The sequence below is a fragment of the Bombina bombina genome, chromosome 2, assembly GCF_027579735.1.
Source record: "Bombina bombina isolate aBomBom1 chromosome 2, aBomBom1.pri, whole genome shotgun sequence".
Taxonomy (NCBI): Eukaryota; Metazoa; Chordata; class Amphibia; order Anura; family Bombinatoridae; genus Bombina; species Bombina bombina.
In genome coordinates, this window is record NC_069500.1 from 787,993,622 (window position 1) to 788,013,450 (window position 19,829).

Sequence of the window (19,829 nt, forward strand, 5' to 3'; positions counted from 1 at the left end):
TAGTAATGAGAAACAAATCTTGGAGAAATTATATATAGAAATATGTCATATATTGATTACACATTTTATTTTTACATTTTTATGGGCATAGAGAAAAAAATATGCGAGCCCTATACCAACAGATAAAGACGTGATTAATCAGTGGCATATGTATCTTGGCTGAATCATCTGTCCTTTAAGTGTGCCCTTGAAAACTGTTTAATCATCACTTTTATTTTAGAAGTATCTGTATACATTTGCTTTGACAAACATGGCCTATAATTCACTGGCTGTGCTATTTTATACAATATCTGCTTCATTTATAAAATTAGGTATATAGGTTGCTAGCTCAGTCTGTCATACTTTGTACAATAAGTGGTCTTCCCAGAAGGCCTTCTGTTAATGTACAAATGCAGATTAAATGCTAAGCTTCACACAATACATCCCAGTATTAAAAAGGATTACATCGACATTGCTGAAGATTATACTGCTTAACAAAAGCGTGTAGGCCTATATGAAAAAATTCCACTTGACAAAGTGTAACCGACTTCCATTTTACATATGTATCTTAGCAGTGGTATAACAATAATATTATAGATCATTATTATAGCAATGTTTTGTTAAAGATTAGTAGAATTAAAACTTTGATTATTAGCAAATACACTGAATGTGGCAATGATACATTTATTCCAATCTCTTACGGTTCTCATTAGTCTAAATACCATAAACCATGTACAGTTAGGATAGGCACAAATTTGGTGCTTCATTTACTAAAGGCATTTGACACACAGGCCCCTATTTATTAAAGGTCTTGCGGACCTGATCTGACAGTGCGGATCAGGTCCGCAAGACCTTGCTAAATGCGGAGAGCAATACACTCTCCGCATTTAACATTGCACCAGCAGCTCACAAGAGCTGCTGGTGCAACGCCGCCCCCTGCTGACTCGCGCCCAATCGGCTGCCAGCAGGGAGGTGTCAATCAACCTGATCGTACTCGATCGGGTTGATTTCCGGCGATGTCTGTCCGCCTGCTCAGAGCAGGCGGACAGGGTTATGAAGCAGCGGTCTTTAGACCACTGCTTCATAACTGGTGTTTCTGGCGAGTCTGAAGACTCGCCAGAAACACGGGCCCACAAGCTCCATACGGAGCTTGTTAAATGGCCCCACAGCCTTATGTCTTATTAAAAATAGTCTTGCTCATTATTATAAATTTACTTAAAGTGACATGTGCAAAGACAAAAAATTTGGTTCGTCCAAAAGATTCGGCTCGGAATTTTCGAATGATTTGGGTCATCAGAATTTTAGTTGTGATCGTGTTCGGTTTATCCGAATATTTGATAAAGAATTTGGTAGAAAACAAAATTCATTAAATTGCATTATCGCCAATGGGAATCCCACAGAACATTGATTTAGCAACAAAATTGCACTGCTAGGAAATGCCAGCAATAAAAAGATTCAGTACTAACTGTGACATGAGAACATACAGGAACCAAAAATAATTTTTATAAAGAGAATTGAAATGAAAAGTATTTGATAATTACAGTAATATAAATTATTCACTAGTACTACCTGTTCCCACCACCCTTTTGTCTCCATCTTCTAACTTTTTCACTTCCCACCACTACAACCTTTCTGTACAATCTTACTTTTTTCAAATTCTTCATGTAAAAGTACCCACATTCCTCTCTTTCTCACAGACCTGCTCCATAACAAGCTTGTAATTAATTATCCTTGGAGTCATAATTCAGAGAAGGGCTGGAGAGGTTGCACCAGTAGGCTGCAGAGTTCCTAAACTAGGTAGGCCTCTGATTACAGTACATAAACCTAAAAATTACACCTCCAAGGGAGGAAGACAAACATGTTTAGAGTCCCTTGGACACAGAGGGCTCCAGCAGTTCCCTGAGGATTTGGTACTGACGTTTGATGACCACCACAGAGCAGGAAGTACAGTAGGAGAGGCAGAAACAGGCAGCAGAGTTACTGAACTAAGTAGGCCTCATAGTACATAAACCTCCAAAATACACCTCCAAGAGAGGAGGAGGACATCCCTAGAGTCCCTTGGACACAGCGGCCAGCAGTTTCCTGAGGGATAGGCATTGAGTTATGATGGCCACCACAGAGAAAAAAGGGCAGGAGCAAGAGTGGCAGCAACAGCAGTTACTGAACTAGGTAGGCCACACAGTACATAAACCTCAAAAATAAACCTCCAACGGAGGAGGAAGAAAAACATGTGCCTAGAGCCTCTTCAACACAGCAGCCTGCAGTTCAGTTAGGATTTGACATTGACGGATGATTATCATCACAGAGCAGGAAGGGCAGGAGTAGTAGTAGTGACAGCACCAGCAGCAGATAGCAGACTTACAGAACTAGGTAGGACTCACAGTACATAAACCTCAAAAATACACCTTTAAAGGTAGGAAGATGAGAAAGATATGCCTAGAGCCCCTTGGACACAGAGGCCAGCAGTTCCCTAATGATTTGGCATTGATGGATGATGACTACCACAGAGTAGGAAGAGCAGTAGCGGAAAATATTTCAAAATCAATCGATGTAAAAGCTAAGGGCAGAGTAAGGTAGCTTTTGAATGCTAACTTTAAGAAATGCCATTGGCTACATAAAAAATGCAATTTGCTGTGGGGACATTTGTGAGTGCTGAGGGTTCAGTATATTGTCAGTTAATAAAAAAAATTTGCTCAAATTGCACTGTAGTTTGGGGACAACAGAGGAGCTCCTGAGATACTGTAGCAAGGGTAGGCCGCACAATCCTATTGTCATTGAAATAGATCAGAGGGCCTGCTGTAGGGGGAAAAGGAGGTTCGCAAAGATAAGCCTTTACCATGTCTGAGGCACTTGTACTACCCTTTCTTAAGATAAGCCTTTACCATGTCTGGGGCACTTGTACTATCCTTTCTTGAGATAAGTCTTTACCATGTCTGAGGCACTTGTACTACCCTTTCTTGAGATAAGCCTTTACCATGTCTGAGGCACTTGTACTACCTTTTCTTGAGATAAGCCTTTACCATGTCTGAGGCACTTGTACTACCCTTTCTTGAGATAAGCCTTTACCATGTCTGCGGCACTTGTACTACCCTTTCTTGAGATAAGTCTTTACCATGTCTGAAGCACTTGTACTACCCTTTCTTGAGATAAGCCTTTACCATGTCTGAGGCACTTGTACTACCCTTTCTTAAGATAAGCCTTTTCCATGTCTGAGGCACTTGTACTACCCTTTCTTGAGGGGGATATCGTTGGTCACACCAAACAGTCCACAGCCTCTAACCAATACGCAGCTGCTCCACTCAGCTGTGTTGTGCTGATGTTGCAGCTGCTGGTAGGAGATAAAAAAGGATCTGCCGACTTCCGGTGGGCGGGCTTAGAGATAGCAGCTCTAGTACAGAGCTCCGTGCAACCTTGGTACTAAGTGTGGATTTTTTACCTCAATTTTGCTACCCGAGCCTACTTGCCCTTGACAGGAATCGTGTCTGGGCTACAGAGAGGCTGGCTATAACAACTGCCCCCACCGAAGTGCAATACATAACTATCTGAGGGACCCGGTGGCTGAAAGGTCCGTGCTTGCGGCGGCCATCTTGGCACGCTACAAAGAAGGAGATGGTGTGGAGAGACCCTGCCTGGTGAGGTGTCTCTCTGAACTGACCTGCCAAACCACAGTGAAGCTGACAGCAGCTAGTCGCTACGAGTGACCGAATTGTCTGATCTCCGCCAACCCACCCTGAGACCAGAGGGATCTTACCGGACGACCACGTGGCCCAGAAACTGTGCGATTACCCAGGGCCCACAAACACGAACCGGCTGGTCGGGTGAGTGAGGACGCAGCGGATTAGGCTGCCAGATATCTTCTTGCACCGGAGCAGGACACAGCGCAGAAGTCCACCTACCGACTTGAACAGCCGCTATATTTCCGCGGCAGTGTTGGGTAAACAAAACATAAAGGACCCGGTTGCAACTGAGATCTGAGGAGGACTGACCGGTGACAAATGTCGGTAAGCCAGAGAGTTAATACTCTCCCTGTGTGACTGCCAGATAGTGATGAGAAGGTGTAATAGACGATTCCGTCAACCTTAACTATTGCCCTTGTTTGAGGCCATTCTGGGAGGAGGTAGGTGGCAGAAGAACAGAAAGTGTTAACGGAGGCTGAATAGTGACTTTGGGGGACACCTTTGGGGAATATTTGATATCCTATAACGACCCCCCATAAAAGAACTGTTAGATTCATTATACAAGGGTGACGGAGCATACGATTCCTGATATATTTGAGGATCCCCATCTTGCATAACAAGGGAAGACTACCTGGCTCTATTTGGGAAAGTTCCATGCAGTAGGCCTGTCTGAGCAGGAGCTCCTTTTATATATTTGACTCTCATGTGCATTCAAAGGGAAGATACCCGCTAATCTTTTGAAAAAGAATCTTGTTAACATTACAGGGGACTTCTTACAACGCAGCATAACCGGAAAGGCAACCGTTACATATAGCAAGGACTTCTCACTATAGACTCTCTAATTTCTTCCACACGGTGCCATGAATCAGGGGAGAGACTCTCTAACTAATCTTCTTTTCTCTCCTACTGCATGCTCAGAAATAGACACTTGCAAGGAACTGATAGATGTATATGTTTCAAATGAACTGCAATGGTGCCTTGGTATATTGTCATGTTAACTGATAACCTTATATATCAATGCTGAGATTTGCCTGACTTGCTATAGAACAGTGTGTTATAAATCAGAGTACTAGTTGGGAAGGGTTCACTAATTAACCTCTTTTTCCACTGCAGGTTCAATGATAGACACTTGTAAGCAACTGATAGATGTATATGTCTCATTTGAGCCGCAATTGTGCCTTGTAATACTGTCATGTTAACTGATAACTTTCTATATATATGCTGAGGTTTGTCTGACTCGCTATAGAGAGAGAGCTATATATTTGTTTTTGTGTTAACTTTTCAGCCCTGAGAAATAATAGTGACAGGTTGCAAAATACGGTCACACATAGATGAAAGTTGTTGAGTCACTGACTGGGAAATAAGTGGCTAGAAATTGTATGGAGAAATTCTTAATACCAAATAGCATGGCGCATAGAAATAAAAATACAGATCGCAGAAATAAAGTGGGATCTGATATGGGTACCCAGGCCTCAACCAGTGATGTACTCCAGGAAAATTATATCCTTGACCCCCACCCAATAGTCAAACAAATATCTACCCTTTTTTTACCGAAAATAGAGAACCTCCAGAAGGGGGTTGATACTCTTGCAGAAGAGGTTAAGCAATTTTCGACTAGGGTATCAGAGGTTGAGAATAGGGTCTCTGATGTGGAAGACACACAAGATGTCCACTCCAGTAAAATAATGGCGTTAGAGAAACATACCACAGTCCTTCAACAAAAGATAGATGATCTAGAAAATAGATCCCGGCGGAATAATGTTCGCCTGATAGGGTTGCCTGAATGTGTAAAAGCGAATGAGATTTTGAAATTTGTTGAAACTACTCTCCCCCCTCTGTTAGGGATCCCCGCAACTGCTTTAGTGCATAGCGTAGAGAGAGCGCACAGAGTGGGCCCTGAGAGACCGGCCATGGATCGTAATGCGCAGGCGAGGCCTGTAATGATAAAATTTTTACATTTTCAAACTAAAATGGCTGTTCTCAGGGCATATAGGAAAATGGATGAAGTGCTGTATGAAAATTCTAGGATCCTGTTGTTTCAGGATTATTCGGCAGATCTGGTAAAGAAGCGCAGGGAGTTCTCAGCACTATGCTCTAGATTACACAGAGAGGGTAGGCAGGCATATTTGCTCTTCCCCGCCAAACTAAAGATAGCAACCCCCAGAGGGCCTAAATTTTTTGACTCACCACAAACTGCACAAGAGTACTTGGATGCTGAAGATGGCTCCAGGAGCCCTGTCTCTGCTAGGGGGGGGGAGGGTTAAAAGAATGATCTGTGAAGATAGGGTGACTCTACAGGGGGGAAAAGATACATGCAAAATGATGACTGAAGAATGTATTAACAGTTTCTTTACATCCTCCTCCCTCCTGTTGCTAATGTTTGTTGTCTGTAACGTATGGAAAGGTGATGTTCATAAGGGAGGAAATGTATTCCTTAAACTTAAGGGTATTATATATCAAAATTTGGTTTATAACATGTTCTTTTTTGATGCTGCTCCTTGCAGGTTCCGCCTCAACAGAAAGGATACATGTGTTTCTGGGATATGGTGGCCCGGTGCGGAGACTGGTAGGAATAATTATTTTTTTATTTTTTTTTTCTCTCTCTTTTCTTCTCTTCTCCTCTTTCTCCCTCCCTCTCTTCCTATATCTGTCATACCCCTGGGCACACAGAGGTTCTTGAACACCATTGACATTTAGTATTTACTCCTGGAATGTGGGGGTATACACTCCCCGATAAAAAGGAAAACTATATTAACACAACTCAGAAAGAAGGGGGCAGATATTGCGTTTCTGCAGGAAACGCACCTTAATGATTCAGAACACTTGAAATTAAAGACGGATTGGGTCGGGAGGGTAGACTTTGCTTCTTATAAATCTTCCAGTAGAGGGGTGGCCATTCTATTTGGGAAAAAACTAGATGTGGGGGACGTGACAGTACTGACAGACCCTGAAGGGCGATATGTTATAGCTCGGGTTACCATTACAGGTAAAAAGTACACATTGTGTAATATATATGCTCCCAATAATAAGGACAAGACATTCTGGAACAAATTGATTGACTTACTAACCCCCTTTTTAGACACCCCTCTCATAATAGGAGGAGACTTCAATCTGGCCCCTAATCCCCATTGTGACAGGCTTAGGGATCTCACAAGATACTTTGTCGGAGCACAACCTAAGATCAGTACCAAATTTGAACTAAAAACATTCCAAACATTGGTGTCCTCGCTGGATGTTGTTGATATATGGCGGAAGTTGAACCCAGATGGCAAAGATTTCACGTGTGTCTCCCGGGCCTCTCCCACCATGTCTCGAATAGATCTATTCATGATTTCGAACTCCCTAATTCCCCAAACAGTAGATGTTAAAATCGGAGATATCGTGGTCTCTGACCATGCCCCCGTAGGTCTCTTCTTGGACACCTTACCCAGATCCAGCAACCGCAGGGCTCTCAGGTTTCCACAGTACTTGTTGACCTCTCAAGAGTTTCAACAATACATGGAAGGTGCTTGGGATGACTACCAAGCCAACAACGCACAACATGCGTCGACCCCGGAGCTCTTTTGGCAAACAGCCAAGGTGGTTCTTACGGGAGATATTTTGGCCTTCTTGTCGCGCAGGAAAAAACTGCAAACAGAGAGATTGGAGAAATTGAGAGAAAAGTTGACAACCCACTATGGCCTGTATAGATCCAATATGACACTGATACACCACAGGCAATACTTAGCCACTAAAGAAGAGTACGACGCGCTGCTGGCATATCAGTCCTCCCAAACCCTCCTGCGAACTAGGGGCAAATATTATCGATACAGAGATAAATCTGGCAGGCTTTTAGCCTCTTTGGTTAACCTAAAATCCTCCACCCGTTTTATTGCAGCCATTAAACATAAGGGCACTTTAGTGAAGGATCCTGAAAGGATCGTGGAAGCCTTCGCTGCCTATTACTCGGAGCTTTACACTAGCAAACAGTGTGACTCAGAGGAGAAGAGGCGGGCATTTTGGAGCTCTATAGAACTCCCACAGATAACGGAGGCGCAATTGACTCAGTTAAATGCGCCAATTACGAGGGAAGAAGTGGACAGGACGATTATGACCTTAAAATTGGGTAAAGCGGCAGGCCCGGATGGGCTGCCCATTGAGTTTTATAGGCTACTGAAAACAAGAGTAACACCAGTGCTCACTGACCTGTTTACCAAGTATTTCTCAGAGGAAATCAAGCCGGCTACGACTTTCACGGCCGCTCATATTACTCTTATCCCCAAAGCGGGCAAAGATGCCCTGCTTACGGAGTCTTATAGAACAATCTCACTACTGAACTCCAACTATAAGATCTTAACAAAACTACTAGCGGAGCGTCTTAAATTTGTGTTGCCGGACTTGATTCATGAAGACCAGACCGGTTTCATGATGGCAAGATCATCAGTAGTGAATGTACGCAGAATCCTGCAAGTTTTACATCACTTCTGGAACAGGAGAAATTCTAGAGAGGGGGATCAAATCCCAGAGGCCTTCCTGCTGTCATTAGACGCAGAGAAGGCCTTTGACAGGGTAGAATGGGGCCATTTATTCCACACATTGGATAAATTTAACTTTTCTGGGCCCTTTACGGCATTTGTAGAAAATCTGTACTCCTCCCCCATAGCCAATATATGTTCTAACCATCTTTACTCATCAGATATCGTTTTGCAAAGGGGCACGAGGCAGGGATGTCCTTTGTCTCCCTTGCTGTTCAACCTAGCACTGGAGCCGTTGGCAGTTAAACTGCGTCAAATATTCCCGGGGATTGACATAGCTGGGCGCCCTCAACATCTTGCATTGTATGCGGATGATATGCTGCTATTTGTTCAAGAACCGAAGACCCATATACCATCAATTGTGCAAACATTGTCAGACTTTGGGGCGTTCGCGGGATATAAAGCCAACATGCAAAAATCAGAAATTCTCTGGTTGCATAAGGGTGAGAATCAGGTCTATGACTACCCGTTCGCGGTAGCAAACCAAATGATCACTTATTTAGGAATCCAGATCCATGTGAACCCCAACAAACTGTATGCAATTAACTTGACTCCCTTATGTGCGAAACTGTGTGGGCAGATGAGAAGCTGGAAATCCCTTCCGATATCTTTGATGGGAAAGGTTAGCCTTTTGAAAATGGTTATTCTCCCACGTCTTTTATACCCTATGCTTATGCTACCGCTACTACTCTCTAAGGCACATGTGAAAGAGTTGAACTCTGCAATGCGTTTCTTCTTGTGGCGAGGTGGTAGATCGCGTATTGCAGCAGATAAATTAACATTGAATTATCTACATGGGGGTCTATCACTGCCAGATTTCAAACTCTACAATTGGGTGGCCCTGATCCGCTTAGTTATAGACTGGCAGGTGAGCTCGGCTCACTTTTATAGAGATAACCTGGAACGGGCGGCTTTGGGAGGTATAGCTTTGGCATACTTGCCACACATGTCCAAACCAAATGCGGCTGGGATACTGGAGGGGAATTTTATATATCAAGACCCGCTAAGGGCCTGGCACCTAGCTCACAAATTTCTAGGCAAAATAAATCTAGGCTCTGCCTTTTTACCACTAAGTGGTAACCCAGATTTTCCGGCAGGTATGGATACGAAACCGTTTCGCGCTTGGGAAGCGCTTGGGTTGAAAAATGTGGGATCACTGGTGGACCCACTACTGAAAACCATGAAATCTTTCGCGACACTACAGAGAGAATACAACTTGCCAAACAATCACTTTTATGCATACCTGCAGGCACGTCATTATGTGGACACCCTAACCAGAAATAGACCGGACTTTTGGGAAGGCTCACCATTCCGAGCATCACAAACTCTATTCAAGATGGGATGCTTCTCTTTATCAGGGATCTATCAAACTTTGATACATAAAAGACTACAGCTACTGCAGCCAGAACTTTTAAAGGGCTGGCAGAGGGAGGGATTCCAGGAGATCACGTGGGAAGAGGCCCAGAGAGGATTGGAGAAAACTAGAAAAGCCACTCTGTCAGCAAACCTACGGGAGACACAAATTAGATTTCTGCATAGGGCATATATGACCCCTAAATGCCTTGCCAAATGGATACCTGACTGGCCGAACAGGTGTACCAAGTGTTCGATAGAATCGCCGGACCTATTGCACTGCATTTGGGGTTGCCCCAAGATTCGACAGTTTTGGGAAAAATTACAATACTGGGTTAGGAAAAAGCTGGGCATAAATATTGACTTCACACCTCAGAAGATATTGTTTTTAGACTGGGAACAACATCATAGACAGTTTGACTCTGAACTGACGTTACTGATATTATTAGCGAGAAAATGCATACTCAAGCATTGGACGGTTGCCCAGACCCCCTCAATAGCTTATTTTCGAAATATGCTGAGGACCCAACTATTTACTGAACAAGTAGATGTTAGAATAGATGTGGGAAGTAGGCTAAATCCATTTCTACGGAAATGGCGTAGATTGATCTTAACGTTCGAATTAGAAGTACAAAGACAAGTTCTAATCCCTTTCCGTAACACTGTAACATTTCTGGAGGACTCCCTGAGAGGGGAATGGAATCACTTAGATGCCTAAAGCTTAGACACTGAAGGCCGCCCCACCTGCTCGTTCCTCCCCTTGCTCTCTGTCTTCCCACTCTGCTTGCCCCTTTTTTTTTTTTGTCTTTCCACGCCGGACCATCGAATGAGATACAAGGAATAGAACACCCTAGGCACTGTATGCTCATTAAATGTAAGGGGTGGGGTAGTTTTCTTGGGTAGGGCACCTACGAAGCTCTTACCTTGTAGGTCAGCTTGGTTTAGGATAATGGGGGGAGAAGTTTTAATCTCCACATGGGCAGGGGGGGGTATAGGAGGGAAGTAGGGTAGATGAGGGGGGGAACTTTCTATCATGTTTTTTTTTTTTTTTTTTTTTTTTTTTTAAATTCTTTTTATTGAAGTGAGCTTAGGCATACAGCATGGAAACATTTACAAACAGATAAATTGAATACATTCACAGTGGATATGGTAAGGGAAGCACATGACACTCAACACGTAAGAATAAAAGACATGAATGGTATGAATTTAACATTTTGAGCTGGTTTGCTATATATCTGTATATGAAAAAAAAAAGATAAAAAATAAAATAAAAGGTGAGCTCCCGCGGCACATAATATATTGGACTACGATGAAAAGACATATGAAAATGCATTCAGACAGCTATAAGAAATAGCTACTGTACATGCTCACCAAGGTTTTCTCATTATCTGCTACCCAAGCCCTCCTTTTTTTTCTTAACCTTAATAAACTAAACTAAACCTAAAGAAACAAAACAAAACAAACTTTGGTTTAAAATGATTGGCATGCATACCTGGATGTGTTATCCAGCACAGAGTATTAAATAGGATTGCAAATTGCGGAGATCTTATGCCTTACAAGGACATGTATGGGACAAGGTCTTTATTTTTTAGGACTGTTTTTAATTGGTAAAATAGTTACCTGAGCAGGGTGCAATTAGTAATCTCACCACCTGACGCCACAGCTCTGTTAGAAGTCAACACAACCTGTATTGGAAGGTCTAGGAGCGCCCCACTAAGATAAGTTTGCTTTAATGACCTCTGCAGGCGGACAGTATGGCAATAATCCCATTCAAGGAGTCTATAGCAACTACTCAGCAAGTTTCTATTGTCAAATAATAAGAGGAAAATTGTGTTCCCAACAACAAACATATCTCTAAACAGATGCACAATTTGTAAATCAGCATGTGTTGTACACATACAGGCATGGGAAGTGTAAATAAAAAACAATAACACATAATACACTCACAAAAGTAGAACAACTGCAATATGAGCTGTCCAGTATGACTACATATAAGATTACGGCTGAAAATCAACGTAAAGATTAACGTGCTTTGAAGCTTGGCAGCCTAGTATTATCCAACTTGAAGAAGTAGATTAACAAACTAACCAAAAAGAAAAAAAAAAAAAAAAATACAGAACACTAAAACAATAAGCACACATCTAAGTAACAGAGTTCTTGAAGTATATATTCATGTTGCCATCAGACTATAATATAGGCTCCTCTATTAGCATTTATAGAATATAGCAACAGCAAGAATTCTGCAATATGGGCCGTTGAAGCCTCAGGCACAGTATGTGGATATTTAATGAAGTAAGTGAATGAGGAGGTATTTCTCTAGTCATACCCCCAGTGGTGTGTAAAATTTAAGCTGAAATTTAATAGCCAAAAAAAAAAAAAAAAAAGGATCTAAGGCAGTGACTCAATACAAAGGTAGACAAGTATTGTGGCAACCGGGTAATGTTAATTGTCTGAATGATCATCAAGCTATTCAGTCCCACTGTCTGTAGTTTTAAGACTTCGCAGAGAAGTTGATAATTTATACATGCAATAGTCCAAAGTGTTCATACAATGGAGCCGTGACCCGGCAACTACTGCACCAGCCCTTAAAATTCAGTCAACCAATTCCAACACGGATCAATAGCAAGTATCTGTATCTCAGGGGATCACAGCATCTCTCAGGAGGTCGGCAACAAAGTGGGTATTGCTTACCCTGCTGCTTTCTATTTGCATGTGCCGCAACCCCGTCGACAGGCTTGACGGTTTTGAATTTGCCAGGTAGACGTGTGAGCATAGCCGTGGCAGCCACCGGAAGAGTAACAGTAGGTATCAGTATGCCGTTCTGTGAGTCAGCAGATTCCGACCACTTTATGTAGGCTGGGGTTAATCCGGTCATCAGCGTTTTTACTGCTTCTCTCCTCTGTGAGGGAGCTGTGGCCAGGGAGCCGATGTCCACCCGCGGACATGATGTGGTGCCGTTTATCATACTGTGTAAGGTAGGGTCGGAGATGGGCTGCTTTTGTCGGTGCGGCTGTTCCGTTGTTTTCATTATTGCGCACAGATTTGAGCAAGAAAGGAGGAGCCGATCTATTTTGGGCAAGAGTGCAGCCTTTATTTCATCCAGCAAGTGGATGCCGGTATATACTTCTTCAGAGATGAGCCTCTTCATAGCGCAGGCCAGAGAGGAGCTTTTATAAGTGCAGAGTCAAAGTAAAGTTATGTACAGCGTGGCGGGAGAGGGCCCGTCACTTCGCCAATTGGCTTTTTACTTTCAATTCGCTTCTCGGGGGCCAAGTGATGATATATCTTGATCCAAAAGAGTTCCCGGGCACAGAAGTTGCCAAGGGATAGCAGGATGGCGATGTTTATAGCCACTTTTAGCCTTTAGCTGCACGGAGCCTCAAGAGTCAGTGGCCATCTTGGAGTGCCGCCCACCGGAAGCAACTTTCTATCATGTTAACAGTTTGTCTGGAATATAATATGGAGTTATTGTTTATAACTAAGATATGTTGAATAAAAAGGGCCAAGAAGGTCCCACATTGTAAACATACTATTGCATTATATTATACTGTATAAAACACTCAGTTGACTTATATACTGTAACATGGAGATATCTGTTTGTATTTGCATGTTTACTGCTCTCTCAATAAAAAGAAATTAAAAAAAAAAAAAAAAAAAAAAAAAAAGGATCTGCCTCCTGCTGCTGCACTTCTCCCTCACAAACTAACTCTCCTTTTCTTGGACCGTATGCACCCTGTGAATCAGTTTTTTCCTTCAAGTCATCAGTTAAGAGAGACATTGTCCCCTTAATTCTGAGATCACACAAGGTGGCCAGCATCAGTTAAGAGCATTTCTACAGATGGTCCCGCTTGCAACTTTTCAGCTGCTCATTCAGCCTTCTTATAAAGTGCTGCTACCTCACTGCTAGTACTCTGTGACATTCCTTACAGACTTTACGACTGCCACTAACTGACCAATTATTATTATTGGATTCCCAATGCAAATGTATTGATCGGAAGCCAAAGCATGGATAGCCTCTACTGCTCCAAGATGCATTCCAGCATATCCAAAGTCAAATCCCCCCTAGTAGACTAGTTATGTCTTGCTTAAGACGGGGCTTGGGAAACCCTGCCTTCTCCTGTTCCTGCCAAAGAAGTTGACTGGCTTTAACACTGTGGTGGAAAGGGGTCATCTATGGTTCAGCTTAGATTACCCTTACTGTTACTGATGCTACTAGTCGTGGTAGTGGTGGGCAATGCATATCTCCTACTTTTGGTGGACATTGGATTGCATGTTACAGCAGATGCTGAAGATGACCCTGCTGCTGCCATAACTGGTGCTGCTCCTCAAGATGCTTGAGCCGGAAGAGCAGACAATGGCCTTGAAAATGATATTTGACTACGTGAAGCAGAGGCAACAGTGCTTCTCCCACTTCTGCTCATTAGACAAGTAAATGCAAATACGGACTCTGCACTGGTAGTGATGGTGCTGGTGGCAGTTGTACTACAGGTGGTGGCAGCAATTGTAAACACAGTGCACTCTGACCAATTAACAATTTTTTGACAGAATAATATAATTATATATATTTATATATATATTTTTTTTGGTTGATGCCCCTACTGCAATAACAAATATTGTTTCAATTAGATAAGGGGTACACCGTACTATGATATATGTAATACAGATAGTATAATAGTAACAGGATAGGCAACAGGTATGCACTGTGTGCAATAAAGCCAGCCACTAAGAAATGATTGGTTATTGTTGTTATATATTTTACACCCAAATGAAAAGGTATGCTACTATGGTGCTGTAGAGAGCCTATTGCAAAATCCCAGAAGCCACCAGTGTCCCCACTGCAATAACAAATATGGTTTCTATTAGATGAGGGGTACACCTTACTATATATGTAATACTTATAGTATACTAGTAAAAGTATAGGCAACAGACTGCAATATAGTTAACTACTGGGAAATAATTTTTATTGTACACCCAAATACAATGGTATGCTACGTTATTACAAGCCTACATATATATATATATATATATATATATATATATATATATATACACACACAGGGGTGGAAAAATATCACTATGGTTTACTAGTCAGGAGTTAAAAGCTACTAGCCTAGAGGGGAAAAGTTACTATCCCACTCAATGTTAAAGATAGGAAAAAGCCATCCGCTGCAATTTCTAAGTCTCCCAAGGGATAGTGGGGCAATGGAAACTTTAAGCCCTGTATACATATATATATATAATGTTATAGATTTAAAGGTATAGATATATATTTAAAAAAAAAAATCACATATATATTTAGAAATATATATTTAAAAATAAAAATAATATTTTATTTTATGTGAAGAACATAAGCATGTAAGGTATTCATAACGCACCTTCTGCTTTAGCGCAGTAGATCTAGCCTGGTGTTTGGTTAAGAAGCAAATGATACATTATAGTTTTTTTTTTACTATGCCCCATAGAAGTCTATGGGAAGAATGAGTTAAACCTGTAATAAACACACAAATGCGGACACGCTAATTGTTTACTTTGAGCACAGTTAGAAATAGAGCTCTTTTTTGTTTTGTTTTTTCTATTTACCTATCAAAACTATTTTTTTTTTTAATGTAAGTGACAAGAGTCCATAGTGACATATGGTATATACATTCCTACCTGGAAGGGGCAGAGTTTCCCAAACCTCAAAATGCCTATAAATACACCTCCCACCTCACTCATAATTCAGTTTTACAAACTTTGCCTTCGTTAGAGGATGGTGAAGCAAGCCGTGCTTGATTTTCTTCTGTGAAAGGCCCTTCTAAGCATTTCATTTTGAAGCCCAGTTCCTCTCAAAGTACAGTGTTTGTCTGAGGGATGTGAAGGGAGTATTTGCCTAATGATGCCATGTATTCACCTATGGGAAACCTATTCTAAGGCTCTATGTAAATTCGGTCGTGGGGATTCATCTGCCATCTCCCTTTACAGATGGACATTATACTCCTCTACCATTACCTCTGCTGATATGTTTTAGTACTGGTTTGGCTGTCTTCTATATGTGGTTGGGTGTCTTCAGGTAAGTATATATCTTTTTTTATGACACTCTCAGCTGTGTTTGGCACTTTATCTTTAAAGTTTTAAATATATATTGCATATATTTGCCATGAGTCAGGTCTATGTTTATTTCCCTTTGCAGTCTAACAGTTTCAGCATGGAAAATTATATTTGGGGGAAATGTAGTAAATTTTTTCTTACCTGAGGTTCCAGCTAGTTGTAACTTCTGTCTTGTTTTTTCAAATTTTCACGGAGGAAATTAGGCTCGCAATGGCGCAAAATGCTTCTATTTATTGCGTCTTTGTTGACGCAAATGTTTTATGACGCAAATCGTCATCTTTGTTGGCATCATTTTTGCCGCCCAAAATTTGGTTATATTAAGTCTCTCCCTCTTTTGCTCTCTGCTTTCATTTGTTACAGAGGGCTATGATATTTGCTTTTGTTTTTCATCTAAGCATTTTTTTCCCATTCCTGAAACTGCTATTTTGTGGAAATTGGATATTTTGTTTAAATGTTATTTTCTTTTTAAAGACACGATGAATCCACGGATCATCATCCTTACTTGTGGGATTACACCTCCTGGTCAGCAGAAGGAAGCAAAGAGCACCACAGCATAGCTGTTATATATAGATCCTCCCTTCCCTGTCGCTCCAGTCATTCTCTTTGCCTACGTTGGTGATAGGAAGAGGTAAAGTGAGGTGTTAGTTTTAGATTCTTCAATCAAGAGTTTGTTATTTTAAAGTAGTGCCAGAGAGTGCTACTTGGTCCTGGGGTATAGCCTGGTTCCATTTCAGTCTCTACAGTAGAGCATTTGGTGGCTTTAAAGCAATGGGAACTTGTGGGACATAATTCTCACTGCGCCTCCCATATTTGTGCTGCCCTATATCCTTCAGTCTGAGGTACCTACTAACTCAGCATTTGTTTCTTCTCAGGCCAATGTGAGGGAAAGGACCTCTCAAGCTTGGGAACTGTCTTCTTGCCAGGCAGTGGTGGAGGTAAGTGTTACCTTTCTGGGATATAAGGAGTCTCAGTGTTTTTACCTAAAAAATAAAAATAAAAGCACTACAGAACATAAAGGGTTAATAATAGAGCCTTTCCTTATGGGGACTTTCTTCAACTTTTATGTGAAAAGTTTTCTGGGCAGTGTTATATAGCAGGCACTGGGGCTGGAGATGTGTTGTGTTATTTTTTTGGCTCCGGTGGTTTCACTTATGGTTAATTCCCGGAGGGGAGACATTGAGCTTTCAGTACGCCCACGATCGGCCGGGCTTTCTGTTTTTACGTGCCACTAAGTAGAGCGTTATTTCCCTGACAGGATTAGTGCGACATATGCTGGACTACTTGTTTTTCAGTACTAGAACAGCATGTAGTGATAATTTATGCACTTCTAGTACTGATTTGTTAAGTCCAGTATGGTTTTGTGAGCTGCGCAGTGCGATTGAACGGACCTGCATAAGAATCAAGGGGATCTGGTGTCATTTTACATGGTAGGAGCACCTCAGCAGATTGCTGTGGTGCAGAGGTTTATTTTGTCAGTCAGTTTTTTTTAGTCAATGTGCTTAAATGGAATCTGACAGTTTTGCAGAAATATTAAGAAACCGTTTGTATTTAAAGGAACAGTAACGGTTTTTGTGCAGTTATTTTTTGTTAATCTTTATTATTTTTCCTGTTGATTATTTGTTCAATTGCATTGAATAATGGATCAAGAGAGTGTGCAATCTTTTACATGTGCCTTGTATGTGGAACCACCAATCCCTTTCTGTCCTACATGTATTGAGAGGACTGTAAGTTTTAGGGATAACATTTTTACTGAGCCAAATTCTTCCCAGGCTGAGGTTGTCCAGGAATCTTCGGATGAGGGTCAATTTATGCCCCAACTTTCTCCCCAAGCGTCCCAAAAATCAACGCTCCAATCAGCAGTGCCCTGCATTTCTGCTCTAGTACCTACTGCAGTTACTTTAAAAGACATAGCGGCGGTTATGTCTTCCACAATTTCTGATGCGTTGTCTGCTTTTCCTATGCTTCAAGGCAAGCGCAAGAGGAAAGACAAGCATGTTATCAGTGAGGTTTTTTTGATACCATGGGGGCAGTCTCAGAGGTACCCTCCCAGGGGTCTGAGATGGAGGGCATAGAGGTTTTATCGGATGGCGAGATTTCAGAAAGGTTGTCTCTTTCTGATTTAAACTAGAACACCTCCGTCTGTTACTCAAGGAGGTGTTGGTTACTTTAGACCAGTGGTTCTCAACCAAAGTGACCTCAAGGCCCGGTACATTTTAGCTGGACATGTCCAGGGCCTGGTAGTTTTATATATAGAAAAAGCAGTTCAGTGTGGGTTTAGTGGGGGCCCTGGAGTGTGGGGGGTCCTGCCGAGGGTCTGTCGCTGTGAGGGCCATGGAGTGTGAGATCTGGCCCTGGAGGTTGGGGGCCCTTTCTTTGGCCCTTAATGTTGGGGGTCCTGGCTCTGGAGGTTGATGGGCCTGTTGGGATTAGGGCAGGGAGGCTACCATGTTAATTTGCATAAATTTGAATACATTTGGGTCAGTGTGAGACAATTTTCCTGGGGCCTTGATTGGTCTCAGTCTGCCCCTGGTGTGCAGTGGGGTAAGAGTGTGCAGTTAGGGCATGACAGGTCAGGGCCCACCAGCAGGTCTATCACGGCCCGGTACTGGGCCACGGCCCTGCTGTTGAGAAACCAGGCTTTAGACGACTGTGATTCCACAGTAGTAGTCGCTCCTGCGAAGGCGAGTAAATTGGACAAATACGACTTTCTCAGATGTTTTTCCAGTTCCTAATTGAGCTTTGGAGATTGTTTCTAAGGAATGAGAGAGACCAGATATTCCCTTCTCTCCGTCTCCTATTTTCAGAAAAATGTTTCCTATAGCTGACACTATCAAGGAAGCTTGGCAGATGGTTCCTAAGGTGGAAGGGGCTATCTCCACCTTAGCCAAGCAAACTACTATTTCTATTGAAGATAGTTGTGCTTTAAAAGAACCCATGGACAAAAAGTTGGAGGGTCTGTTTAAAAGAATTTATGTCCACCAGGGTCTGCTGTTGCAGCGGGGGGCTGCGTGCATTGCTACTGTTACTAGTGCAGCGGCTTATTGGTTTGATGCTCTGAGTCTCTTAAGCATGAGACGTCATTAGTGGAAATCCAAGATAGGATTGAAGCTCTGAAGCTAGCTAATGCTTTTATTACGGATGTTTCTCTGCAATTACTAAATTAGCAGCTAAGAGTTCAGGGTTCTCTATCCTAGCCCGCAGAGCATTATGGTTAGAGCCTTGTTCTGTGGACGTTTCGTCTAAATCTAAGCTTTTAGCTATTCCTTACAAGGGTAAAACCTTGTTTGGACCGGGCTTGAAGGAAATTATCTCTGACATCATGGGAGGTAAGGGTCATCAAAATAATTTTAGTTCCTTTCGCAATTTCAAGGAAAATTCTCTCTCTTCCTCCTCTAAACCGGAAGGAAATTTTTCTCAGTCTAAGTCCACTTGGAGACCCAACCAGCCTTGGAACAAGGGTAAGCAGTCCAAGAAGCCTGCTGCTGACTCCAAATCAGCATGAAGGGCATGCCCCCAATCCGGTACCAGATCTGGTGGGGGGCAGACTTTCTTTCTTCACTCAGGCTTGGGTGCGAGATGTTCAGGATCCCTGGGCTATAGAAATAGTGTCCCAGGGATACAAACTGGAGTTCAAAAACTTTCCTCCTCAAGGAAGATTTCTTCTTTCAAGATTATCTGCAAACCAGATAAAAATAGAGGCATTCTTACATTGTGTAGGAGACCTTTCGTCCCTGGGAGTGATTACTCCCGTTCCTGTACGGGAAGACGGGCAGAGTTTTTATTCAAATCTGTTTGTACTTCCCAATAAGAAGGGAACTTTCAGACCTATTTTAGATCTCAAGAGTCTGAACAAGTTTCTCAGAGTTTCATCTTTCAAGATGGAAACCATTTGTACCATTCTTCCACTGATTCAAAAGGGTCAATTCATGACAACAGTGGACTTAAAGTATGCATATCTGCATGTCCCTATCCACAGAGATCATCACAAGTTCCTAAGGTTTTCCTTTCTTGACAGACATTTTCAGTTTGTGGCTCTTCCCTTCGGACTGGCCACGGCTCCCAGAATTTTCACAAAGGTTCTGGGGTCTCTACTGGTGGTTTTAAGACCACTGGGCATTGTGGTGGTGCCTTATCTGGACGATATTCTAATCCAGGTGCCATCTTGTCAACAAGCAAGGTTCCATACCGACATTGTACTTTCCTTCCTGAGAACTCATGG